The sequence below is a fragment of the Nerophis lumbriciformis genome, linkage group LG23 (genome assembly GCF_033978685.3).
Source record: "Nerophis lumbriciformis linkage group LG23, RoL_Nlum_v2.1, whole genome shotgun sequence".
Lineage (NCBI taxonomy): Eukaryota > Metazoa > Chordata > Actinopteri > Syngnathiformes > Syngnathidae > Nerophis > Nerophis lumbriciformis.
The window spans coordinates 2864239-2877952 of NC_084570.2; positions in this window are offsets into that span (position 1 = coordinate 2864239).

Below are 13714 nucleotides of genomic sequence, written 5' to 3' on the forward strand. Positions count from 1 at the left end.
TGAAGTTTGGGGGCACGTGCACCTACAGGAACACTATTGAACCGCTATTTAAGCTCCAGAAAAAGGCAATTAGAATGATACATTATGCCCCATATGGAGCTCATACCAATGATCTGTTCATAATGAGTCATTTTCTTAAACTACATGATATAATCCAATACAGCAGCCTTCAAGTTATGTTTTTGGCCACACAAAGGGCTCTACATGCAAATACAGAGTCTGTTTTCACTCAGAGATGGTCCACATGAATTCAGGGGTGTCCTGAAATTCAAACACAACATGATCAATTCCACATTCAAGGCTCAAACGTTATCTATAGCGGGGGTGAAACTGTGGGACAATGTGAGCGGAGAAATTAAACTGTCTTCTAGCCGAAGAGTGTTCAACCTTGCGGTAAAAAATGTGTTGTTGGGAAACTATCAAAAACATGACTAGTTGTTTGGACTATCTCAACTGTGGGACACAGGTGCAAAAGAACTCACTGTGGAATAAGGGACATAACACGCCAGACAAGGCTTCGGAAGACGAAAGATACTCAGGCAAGATGGAGCTAATCTCATGGTAGCTCAATGCTATTGACAAAGTGTTTTCCAGCAGGCGTGTGGGCCCGGGTGAGCCGACCTGTCCTTAAGGGACCTTTGGCCGGCTACACGATGGACGGCCTGAACAAGGGAGAAACATGAATTGGACATCATGTGGACTAAGAAACCAACAAAACAAAAAAAACAACTACAACTTGTCATTATCATCCATTATCATATGTTATACTTGTTCTGAAATGATCATGTATCCATCAAATCTGCTCATTCGTACTTTTTTCCCGTATCCCTTTTCCGTGGGTGCCGTTGCATGTCCGTCAAATTACAAAGAGTGATGAAGTGTTGCTATATATGTCTCTCTGCCGGAATAAGTAAATTCCATCCATCCATCCATCTTCTTCCGCTTATCCGAGGTCGGATCGCGGGGGCAGCAGCCTAAGCAGGGAAGCCCAGACTTCCTTCTCCCCAGCCACTTCGTCCAGCTCCTCCCGGGGGATCCCGAGGCGTTCCCAGGCCAGCCGGGCGACATAGTCTTCCCAACGTGTCCTGGGTCTTCCCCGTGGCCTCCTACCGGTCGGACGTGCCCTAAACACCTCCCGAGGGAGGCGATCGGGTGGCATCCTGACCAGATGCCCGAACCACCTCATCTGGCTCCTCTCGATGTGGAGGAGCAGCGGCTTTACTTTGAGCTCCCCCCGGATGACAGAGCTTCTCACCCTATCTCTAAGGGAGAGCCCTGCCACCCGGCGGAGGAAACTCATTTCGGCCGCTTGTACCCGTGATCTTGTCCTTTCAGTCATAACCCAAAGCTCATGACCATAGGTGAGGATGGGAACGTAGATCGACCGGTAAATTGAGAGCTTTGCCTTCCGGCTCAGCTCCTTCTTCACCACAACGGATCGATACAGCGTCCGCATTACTGAAGATGCCGCACCGATCCGCCTGTCGATCTCACGATCCACTCTTCCTTCACTCGTGAACAAGACTCCGAGGTACTTGAACTCCTCCACTTGGGGCAGGGTCTCCTCCCCAACCCGAAGATGGCATTCCACCCTTTTCCGGGCGAGAACCATGGACTCTGACTTGGAGGTGCTGATTCTCATCCCAGTCGCTTCACACTCGGCTGCGAACCGATCCAGCAAGAGCTGAAGATCCTGGCCAGATGAAGCCATCAGGACCACATCATCTGCAAAAAGCAGAGACCTAATCCTGCAGCCACCAAACCAGATCCCCTCAACGCCTTGACTGGGCCTAGAAATTCTGTCCATAAAAGTTATGAACAGAATCGGTGACAAAGGGCAGCCTTGGCGGAGTCCAACCCTCACTGGAAACGTGTCCGACTTACTGCCGGCAATCCAAGTCCACAAAGCACATGTAGACTGGTTGGGCAAACTCCCATGCACCCTCAAGGACCCTGCCGAGAGTATAGAGCTGGTCCACAGTTCCACGACCAGGACGAAAACCACACTGTTCCTCCTGAATCCGAGGTTCGACTATCCGGCGTAGCCTCCTCTCCAGTACACCTGAACAGACCTTACCGGGAAGGCTGAGGAGTGTGATCCCACGATAGTTAGAACACACCCTCCGGTTCCCCTTCTTAAAGAGAGGAACCACCACCCCGGTCTGCCAAGTGTAAGTAAATTAATTAATTAATTCATTCATTTGACCCATCCCCTTGATCCACGCCCTGGGAGGTGAGGGGAGCAGTGAGCAGCAGCGGTGGCCGCGCTCGGGAATCATTTTGGTGATTTAACCCCCAATTCCAACCCCTGCCCTTTAGGTTATTATATTTAAAGTGATCTCCACCAAACAGCTTTATTCAGCAAATAAACCCACCTTGCTAACAGGTCGTTTTCAAGTGAAGTCGATTTTTTTTCCTCCCAAATCCCAAGTTTAGAAAGAGCGATTCTACATAACCCCAAAACCAGTGAAGTTGGCACGTTGTGTAAATGGTAAATAGAAACAGAATACATTGATTTGCAAATCCTTTTCAACCTATATTCAATTGAATGGACTGCAAAGGCAAGATATTTAACGTTCGAACTGGAAAACTTTATTTTTTTGCAAATATCAGCTCATTTGGAATTTGATGCCCGCAACAAGTCTCAAAAAAGCTGGCACAAGTGGCACAACAGACTGAGAAAGTTGAGGAATGCTCATCAAACACTTATTTGGAACATCCCACAGGTGAACAGGCTAATTGGGAACAGGTGGGTGCCATGATTGGGTATGAAAGCAGCTTCCATGAAATGCTCAGTCATTCACAAACAAGGATGGGACGAGGGTCACCACTTTGTGAACAAATGTGTGAGCAAATTGTTGAACAGTTTAAGAACAACATTTCTCAACCAGCTATTGCAAGGAATTTAGGGATTTCACCATCTACGGTCCGTAATATAATCAAAAGGTTCAGAGAATCTGGAGAAATCACTGCACGTAAGCGGCTAAGCCCATGACCTTCGATCCCTCAGGCGGTACTGCATAAAAAAACCGACATCAGTGTGTAAAGGATATCACCACATGGGCTCAGGAACACTTCAGAAACCCACTATCAGTAACTACAGTTCATCGCTACATCTTAAAGTGCAAGGTAAAACTCTACAATGCAAAGCCAAAGCCATTTATCAACAACACCCAGAAATGCCGCCGGCTTCGCTGGGCCCGAGCTCAACTAAGATGGACTGATGCAAAGTGGAAAGGTGTTCTGTGGTCTGACGAGTCCACATTTCAGATTGTTTTTGGAGACTGTGGACGTCGTGTCCTACGGACCAAAGAGGAAAGGAACCACCCGGATTGTTCTAGGCGCAAAGTTCAAAAGCCAGCATCTGTGATGGTATGGGGGTGTATTGGTGCCCAAGGCATGGGTAACTAACACATCTGTGAAGGCACCATTAATGCTGACCGGTACTGTACATACATACAAGTTTTGGAGCAACATATGTCCATATATCCAAGCAACGTTATCATGGACGCCCCTGCTTATTTCAGCAAGACAATGCCAAGCCACGTGTTACAACAGCGTGGTTTCGTAGTAATCAACTCAAATCAAATCAACTTTATTTATAAAGCACATTTAAAATTTACCACAGGGGTAGCCAAAGTGCTGTACAATGAGCAGGTTAAAAGATAAAACGAGTATTGAGCAAACACAACACAACACAAACAGAACACGATAAAAAATAAATAATTAAAATAGAATTAATAAAAACATAAAAACATAAAAACAGGATCACAGCAGGTGTATTATGGGGCGCCATTGCAGGATGGATATCACTCAGTGTTAAAAGCCATGGAATAAGAGGAAGAGAGGAGGCTTGTCTAACACTCAGAGGTAGGTCGTTCCAGAGCTTGGGAGCAGCAACGGCGAAAGCTCTGTCACCTCTAAGCTTCAGCCTTGTGTCAGGGACCGTCAACAGCAGCTGATCGGCTGATCTTAGTAAAAGAGTGTGGGTACTAGACTGGCCTGCCTGTAGTCCAGACCTGTCTCCCATTGAACTGTAGATGATTCCACCTGAAAAGCTTCAAAATTTGGTCTCCTCAGTTCCCAAAGGTTTACTGAGTGTTGTTAAAAGGAAAGGCCATGTAACACAGTGGTAAAAATGCCCATGTGCCAACTTTTTTGTTGCCATTAAATTCTATGTTAATGATTATTTGCAAAAAAAAAAAACGTTTCTCAGTTCAAACCATAAATGTATTGTCTTTGCAGTCTATTCAATTGAATATAAGTAGAAAAGGATTTGCAAATCATTGTATTCTGTTTTTATTTAAGAATTACACAACGTGCCAACTTCACTGGTTTTGGGTTTTGCAGTTTTTTCTAGTTCTTTTTCACAGACCGCCACTGCACATACAGGTAAAAGCCAGTAAATTAGAATATTTTGAAAAACTTGATTTATTTCAGTAATTGCATTCAAAAGGTGTAACTTGTACATTATATTTATTCATTGCACACAGACTGATGCATTCAAATGTTTATTTCATTTAATTTTGATGATTTGAAGTGGCAACAAATGAAAATCCAAAATTCCATGTGTCACAAAATTAGAATATTACTTAAGGCTAATACAAAAAAGGGATTTTTAGAAATGTTGGCCAACTGAAAAGTATGAAAATGAAAAATATGAGCATGTACAATACTCAATACTTGGTTGGAGCTCCTTTTGCCTCAATTACTGCGTTAATGCGGCGTGGCATGGAGTCGATGAGTTTCTGGCACTGCTCAGGTGTTATGAGAGCCCAGGTTGCTCTGATAGTGGCCTTCAACTCTTCTGCGTTTTTGGGTCTGGCATTCTGCATCTTCCTTTTCACAATACCCCACAGATTTTCTATGGGGCTAAGGTCAGGGGAGTTGGCGGGCCAATTTAGAACAGAAATACCATGGTCAGTAAACCAGGCACGGGTAGATTTTGCGCTGTGTGCAGGCGCCAAGTCCTGTTGGAACTTGAAATCTCCATCTCCATAGAGCAGGTCAGCAGCAGGAAGCATGAAGTGCTCTAAAACTTGCTAGTAGACGGCTGCGTTGACCCTGGATCTCAGGAAACAGAGTGGACCGACACCAGCAGATGACATGGCACCCCAAACCATCACCCAACCATGCAAATTTTGCATTTCCTTTGGAAATCGAGGTCCCAGAGTCTGGAGGAAGACAGGAGAGGCACAGGATCCACGTTGCCTGAAGTCTAGTGTAAAGTTTCCACCATCAGTGATGGTTTGGGGTGCCATGTCATCTGCTGGTGTCGGTCCACTCTGTTTCCTGAGATCCAGGGTCAACGTAGCCGTCTACCAGCAAGTTTTAGAGCACTTCATGCTTCCTGCTGCTGACCTGCTCTATGGAGATGCAGATTTCAAGTTCCAACAGGACTTGGCGCCTGCACACAGCGCAAAATCTACCCGTGCCTGGTTTACGGACCATGGTATTTCTGTTCTAAATTGGCCCACCAACTCCCCTGACCTTAGCCCCATAGAAAATCTGTGGGGTATTGTGAAAAGGAAGATGCAGAATGCCAGACCCAAAAACGCAGAAGAGTTGAAGGCCACTATCAGAGCAACCTGGGCTCTCATAACACCTGAGCAGTGCCAGAAACTCATCGACTCCATGCCACGCCGCATTAACGCAGTAATTGAGGCAAAAGGAGCTCCAACCAAGTATTGAGTATTGTACATGCTCATATTTTTCATTTTCATACTTTTCAGTTGGCCAACATTTCTAAAAATCCCTTTTTTGTATTAGCCTTAAGTAATATTCTAATTTTGTGACACACGGAATTTTGGATTTTCATTTGTTGCCACTTCAAATCATCAAAATTAAATGAAATAAACATTTGAATGCATCAGTCTGTGTGCAATGAATAAATATAATGTACAAGTTACACCTTTTGAATGCAATTACTGAAATAAATCAAGTTTTTCAAAATATTCTAATTTACTGGCTTTTACCTGTATTTTCCGTGAATCAACAGTAAGAAGCCTCACTCTTGCACTGCAGTAATACATCCAGAGAGAGTGAGGCAAGACTAAAATTCACGATTCCCCTAAATCATTCTGCTCCACAACACAAATAATTAAATAAGTGCCTGAAAAGCAGCGAGGATGTTAGTATTTTCCACTTGTTGTTTTTGTGTCATCCATCATCCTCCGTGCACTCACCAGGTGCGACTGACATTAAAAGAATCCTGAATAGACCCATAACCACGAGTATTATTCCACTCTCTCATGTTATTATTCCTCCTCATTCACTTTGTCATCCCACCTTCCTCCAGACGTTGTTCCGACATTATCATTTGCTTCCATACTTCACTTTCCTCACAATGCTACCGCAACTTGCTTACCATATCTTTGCTGCAGGAGACACACCCACAAAAAAAAAACATGCAACATAAAAGACGACGTCGCAGAGATTTAAGGGAAATTAATAGAAAATAAAATCAAGACCGACTCTTATTACAAACCCCGTTTCCATATGAGTTGGGAAATTGTGTTAGATGTAAATATAAACGGAATACAATGATTTGCAAATCCTTTTCAACCCATATTCAATTGAATGCACTACAAAGACAACATATTTGATGTTCAAACACATAAACTTAATTTTTTTATTGCAAATAATAATTAACTTAGAATTTCATGGCTGCACCACGTGCCACAGTAGTTGGGAAAGGGCATGTTCACCACTGTGTTACATGGCCTTTCCTTTTAACAACACTCAGTAAACGTTTAGGAACTGAGGAGACACATTTTTTAAGCTTCTCAGGTGGAATTCTTTCCCATTCTTGCTTGATGTACAGCTTAAGTTGTTCAACAGTCCGGGGGTCTCCGTTGTGCTATTTTAGGCTTCATAATGCGCCACACATTTTCAATGGGAGACAGGTCTGGACTACAGGCAAGCCAGTCTAGTACCCGCACTCTTTTACTATGAAGCCACGCTGATGTAACACGTGGCTTTGGCATTGTCTTGCTGAAATAAGCAGGGGCGTCCATGGTAACGTTGCTTGGATGGCAACATATGTTGCTCCAAAAACTGCATGTACCTTTCAGCATTAATGGTGCCTTCACAGATGTGTAAGTTACCCATGTCTTGGGCACTAATACACCCCCATACCATCACACATGCTGGCTTTTCAACTTTGCGCCTATAACAATCCGGATGGTTCTTTTCCTTTTTGGTCTGGAGGACACGACGTCCACAGTTTCCAAAAACAATTTGAAATGTGGACTCGTCAGACCACAGAACACTTTTCCACTTTGTATCAGTCCATCTTAGATGAGCTCAGGCCCAGCGAAGCCGGCGGCGTTTCTGGGTGTTGTTGATAAACGGTTTTCGCCTTGCATAGGAGAGCACTTACAGATGTAGCGACCAACTGTAGTTACTGACAGTGGGTTTCTGAAGTGTTCCTGAGCCCATGTGGTGATATCCTTTACACACTGATGTCGCTTGTTGATGCAGTACCGCCTGAGGGATCGAAGGTCACGGGCTTAGCTGCTTACATGCAGTGATTTATCCAGATTCTCTGAACCCTTTGATGATATTACGGACCGTAGATGGTCAAATCCCTAAATTCCTTATATAGCTGGTTGAGAAATGTTTTTCTTAAACTGTTCAACAGTTTGCTCACGCATTTCTTGACAAAGTGATGACCCTCGCCCCATCCTTGTTTGTGAATGACTGAGTATTTCATGGAATCTCTTTTTATACCCAATCATGGCACCCACCTGTTCCCAATGTGCCTGTTCACCTGTGGGATGTTCCAAATAAGTGTTTGATGAGCATTCCTCGACTTTATCAGTATTTATTGCCACCTTTCCCAACTTCTTTGTCATGTGTTGCTGGCATCAAATTCTAAAGTTAATGATTATTTGCCAAAAAAAAAAATGTTTATGAGTTTGAACGTGAAATATGTTGTCTTTGTAGCATATTCAACTGAATATGGGTTGAAAATGATTTGCAAATCATTGTATTCCGTTTATATTTACATCTAACACAATTTCCCAACTCATATGGAAACGGGGTTTGTAGATTAAATATGCTTTTCACACAACTCAGCGCAAACACCAATAAATTCAGTGGTAATCAACATGGAGGGAAAAGTCCCACCACATCGGGGCTTCACTGACCTCTCAAGTTTGACTTACCGATGTCCATTTATGCCAGTGGATGCTCGGTGTGTGTGTATTAGTGTTGTCCCGATACCAATATTTTGGTACAGGAACCAAAAGTATTTCGGTACCTTTTGGTAGTTTTCTAAATAAAGGGGACCACAAAAAATGTCATTATTGGCTTTATTTTAACAAAAAAACATTTTTTTAGCGTACATTAAACATATGTTTATTATTGCAATTTAGTCCTTAAATAAAATAGTGAACATACTAGACAACGTGTCTTTTAGTAGTAAGTAAACAAACAAAGACTACTAATATGCAGTAACATATTGTGTCATTTATCATTCTATTATTTTGTCAACATTATGGAGGGACAAACTGTAAAAAAAAAAATATTATTAATCTACTTGTTCATTTAGTGTTAATATCTGCTTATTTTCTATAAATAAAAAATTTAATAATCACTTATTATTCTCTTGTTTGATACTTTGCATTAGTTTTGGATGATACCACAAATTTGCAGAGGTGGGACCAAGTCATTGTTTTGCAAGTCACAAGTAAGTCTCAAGTCTTTGCCCTCAAGTCCGAGTCAAGTCCCGAGTCAAGACAGGCAAGCCCCGAGTCAAGTCCAAAGTCAAGACTGGAAAGTCTCAAGTCAAGTCCTAAGTCCTGCATTTTGAGTTTCGAGTCCTTTCAAGTCCTTTTAACCACAGACTAATATATTAACACAGATTGTGTATGCTTTTCAAACGCTGTATTTATTTATTAAAACAAGTGCATTTTAAATTGCAGGAAAGAAAATTGTGCTGACATTGCACTTTATAATAGCACTATTAACCAGTCATTTTAAACATTAACTCATTCCTTTACAGAACAAACACATTGAAAAATAAAGTGCAAATGTACTTATTTGTACAAAAGTGTTAACATTGAAAAAACATGACATATACGTGAACATAACAAAAAAGTTGTACTTTTTATATGTCAGGGCCCTATGCTGCATTGCATTTGCAAAAGACCAAATTAGCCAAGAGTCTGTCAGTCATTTGTGCACGATGGGGGCGTAGTATGATGCCACCATGGCTGAAAACTCGCTCCACTGGAGCACTGGAGGCAGGCACTGCCAAGACTCTCATGGCCACTCGGAACAGTGAAGGAAGAGTCTTCATGTTCAATGCCCAGAACAAAAGGGGGGAGAGAGTTTTTTTGGGTTGGTGCACTACTTGTAAGTGTATCTTGTGTTTTTTATGTTGATTTAATTAAAAAAAGACTAAATATATATATATATTTCTTGTGCGGCCCGATACCAATCGATCCACGGACCAGTAGCGGGCCACGGCCCGGTGGTTGGGGACCACTGAGGTAAACAACCAACAGTATGTCAGAAAGCTAGCTAAAACGGTACACTTATTCATAATATAGTATACATTTTAACTGACCTTTATTTGACTATTTTTGTCTTTTTTTAGGTGGCTAAAATACGCGGTGCTGCTGACCGCCGTCTAACGTTACGTGTGATATATTGACTAACGTAACCATGCTTGAATAAAATCACTGAACAAAAAGTATGAATAAGGTAGTGAACTGCAACAGATTCCCGTGTTTGCAATAACGTTAGCAGTGAGTTTACAGCCTCACTGATTTAACTACACAGCAAATAAAAGTCACGTTACTTAGCCAATAAACGTTATCTTACATTCAAAACTTACCGTTCTTTGTGCAACTTCAAATGCCGGACGAAGTTGGAAGTTGTTGCCTCTCCATCAGTAATTTTCGAACCGCATGTGTTGCATACTGCAAACCGTTTTGTGTTGACCACCTCGTAATTTTTATACCCAAACGAACTTATTTTAGGTATCATTTTTTGTTCACTGGCGTGTGGTTTGGACATGTCTTCTTCGTTGGTTGTCCTGCAATTTGATTGGATGAATGCTGTGTGATGAAAACAAAGTAGATCTAATTTGATTGGCTGTTGTACTGAGAGCACACCAGCTGACACACGCAACGCTGATAGACAAGTACACAATGAAAAATACGGAGCGCTCCCGAATAACTTTTTCATCTTTGGGTTTTGGGGAAAGTAGCAAGTCATGTCAAGTCATGTCAATTCAAAAGGCTCAAGTCCAAGTGAAGTCACAAGTCATTGATGTTAAAGTCTAAGTCGAGTTGCAAGTCTTTTTACATTTTGTCAAGTCGAGTCTAAAGTCATCAAATTCATGACTCGAGTCTGACTCGAGTCCAAGTCTTGTGACTCGAGTCCACACCTCTGCAAATTTGGGTATCAATCCGATACCAAGTCGTTACAGGATCATACATTGGTCATATTCAAAGTCCTCATGTGTCCAGGGACATATTTCCTGAGTTTATAAGCCTAATATAAACTTTAAAAAAAAATGAAAGAAAATGTTGTGATGTTAAAAAAATATCGATATAATCATAGTAGTGTCGACTAGATACGCAATCGTACTCAGGATCATTAAAGTGGATGTTAGGTGTAGATCCAACAATGGCGTTTGTTTATATTGTAGCGTCCCGGAAGAGTTGGTGCTTCAGGGAATTCTGGGAATTTGTTCTGTATTGTTTATGTTTATTCTCCCAAAATGTGTTTGTCGTTGTTGTTTAGTGTGGTTTCACTATATGGCACATGTTTATGACAGTGTTGTTTAGTGTGGTTTCACTATATGGCACATGTTTATGACGGTGTAGTTTAGTGTGGTTTCACTATATGGCACATGTTATGACAGTGTTGTTTAGTGTGGTTTCACTATATGGCACATGTTTATGACAGTGTTGTTTAGTGTGGTTTCACTATATGGCACATGTTTATGACGGTGTAGTTTAGTGTGGTTTCACTATATGGCACATGTTTGGGACGGCGTGGCGCAGTGGAAGAGTGGCCGTGCGCGACCCGAGGGTCCCTGGTTCAATCCCCACCTAGTACCAACCTCGTCATGTCCGTTGTGTCCTGAGCAAGACACTTCACCCTTGCTCCTGATGGGTGCTGGTTAGCGCCTTGCATGGCAGCTCCCTCCATCAGTGTGTGAATGTGTGTGTGAATGGGTAAATGTGGAAGTAGTGTCAAAGCGCTTTGAGTACCTTGAAGGTAGAAAAGCGCTATACAAGTACAACCCATTTATCATTTATCATTCTCCATTCTACTTATCCTGTGCAGGATGAAAGTATAAGTTGCTTTTTTTGGGGCAGTTCCAGATGGTCACAGAAAACGCAGACCAGAAAACATGCAAACTTTAAAAAGAAAGTTGATCAAATAAGTACATGTTGGACTTCTTTGCCGTGAGGAAATGTAGTCAATCAGTCAACCACTATGCAGTTTGAAGTCTGCAAGGTTGTGTAAGTTTAAAAGAGTTTAAAGTTAAAGTACCAATGATTGTCACACACTCACGAAGTGTGTCCTGGGCATGACGTTAAAGTGCATCCGGCAGTGGAGGCTCCTCTATGGGGTCTTGGGGCACTAGGAGTTTAACCCCTTTACTACTGTTACCCCAGGTGGCCCTTGGCAAAGGCCTAGTACCTGACTGCCCCCTAGCCAGGGATACGGTGAAGACCTCAACGGCGGAGCAGGCGGAAAACGGTAGATGTAAGAACCACCACAACGGCTGCAATGGTGGAAGAAAGCACCCACACATCCATGTGGGCCCGGTTATGGGGAAATAACAAGCCAAGACGTCAACGGTTGAACAGGCGGAGGATGATTGCTAACCCTATGGAGCGTCACAACGGCTGGGATGGCGGATGAAGGCTGCAGCAGAAAAGGGTCCCCAGTCGTCTTGGACTCCATGCCACTGGACCCTGACCTGGATCAGTCAAGGATCGTGTGGTGACTGTCTGTGCACCAGTCTCCCCCATGTTAAACAAAGTCACGCACAGGCATCCTCCATAAAGGGATACCCTCCTACCAGGAGGACCGTCATACTCGCTTCGAGTGACCGCCGATGAGGTGTGGTGAAATTAACCTCTGCATTTGACACAACCCCTTGTTCATCCCCTGTAAGGTGAGGGGAGCAGTGACCAGCACAGCCCGGGAATATCCATCCATCCATCCATCTTCTTCCGCTTATCCGAGGTCGGGTCGCGGGGGCAGCAGCCTAAGCAGGGAAGCCCAGACTTCCCTCTCCCCAGCCACTTCGTCCAGCTCCTCCCGGGGGATCCCGAGGCGTTCCCAGGCCAGCCGGGAGACATAGTCTTCCCAACGTGTCCTGGGTCTTCCTCGTGGCCTCCTACCGGTCGGACATGCCCTAAACACCTCCTTAGGGAGGCGCTCGGGTGGCATCCTGACCAGATGCCCGAACCACCTCATCTGGCTCCTCTCGATGCGGAGGAGCAGCGGCTTTACTTTGAGCTCCCCCCGGATGACAGAGCTTCTCACCCTATCTCTAAGGGAGAGCCCCGCCACCCGGCGGAGGAAACTCATTTCGGCCGCTTGTACCCGTGATCTTGTCCTTTCGGTCATAACCCAAAGCTCATGACCATAGGTGAGGATGGGAACGTAGATCGACCGGTAAATTGAGAGCTTTGCCTTCCGGCTCAGCTCCTTCTTCACCACAACGGATCGATACAGCGTCCGCATTACTGAAGACGCCGCACCGATCCGCCTGTCGATCTCACGATCCACTCTTCCCTCACTCGTGAACAGCCCGGGAATAATTTTTGGTGATTTAACCCCCAATTCCAACTCTTGATGCTGAGTGCCAAGCAGGAAGGTTTTTATAGTCTTTGATATGACCCGGCCAGGGTTTGAACTCACGACCTACCGATCTCAGGGTGGACACTCTAACCACAAGGCCACTGAGCAGGCCTTGTCTCCTGCAATGTCACCTTTACTCCGTTTTATCATATCACAATTATTTGAAGCTACCACCCAGGATTTTCAGAAATGCTTTTGATTGCTTCTTAAATTGACGAAACATTTTCATGTTGAAACTTTTGTGGTTTAAACCAGAACCCTTCTTGAAATAAAATAAACCCGTTTTTTTTCCATTAAAATGAGTCATTACCCAAAGTGTACTAGTTTGTGTGTCCAAGTGAACAAAGACAACATTTGCATAGGGCCAAACATGTGAGGAACTCGCATGGCTGCGGTAGTTGTGACCCCAAGATGCAGGGAACAGGAGAAGGACGTGCAGGTAAGAGTCTTTAATATATGCAAAACAGGAGGAGCAGTCATAAAAAGTAGACGGAGAGGATTGCGGCGAGTGCACAGGCAGCGGGGGCTGGCGGCCGAGCCGGAAGGAGAAGGATTGAGCCTGCTGTGGGTTGGGACCACACAAACCTGGCCTTCACGTACTCCAGGAATTGTGCGGTCCAGAACTTCGGCTCCATGTCGTTGACAGGGGTTTCCACAAGGTCACTTTCTGGCTCGAAGATTCTGTGAGGAACTCACATGGCTGCGGTAGTTGTGACTCCAAGATGCAGGAAACAGGAGAACGACATGCAGGTAAAAGTCTTAAATTTACTCAAAATAGGAGGAGCAGTCATTAAAGGTCCCTAACATATTCAAGGAGATAGAGAGGATGGCAGCGACTGCACAGGCGGCGGAGGCCGAGCCGGGGGGCCGGCGG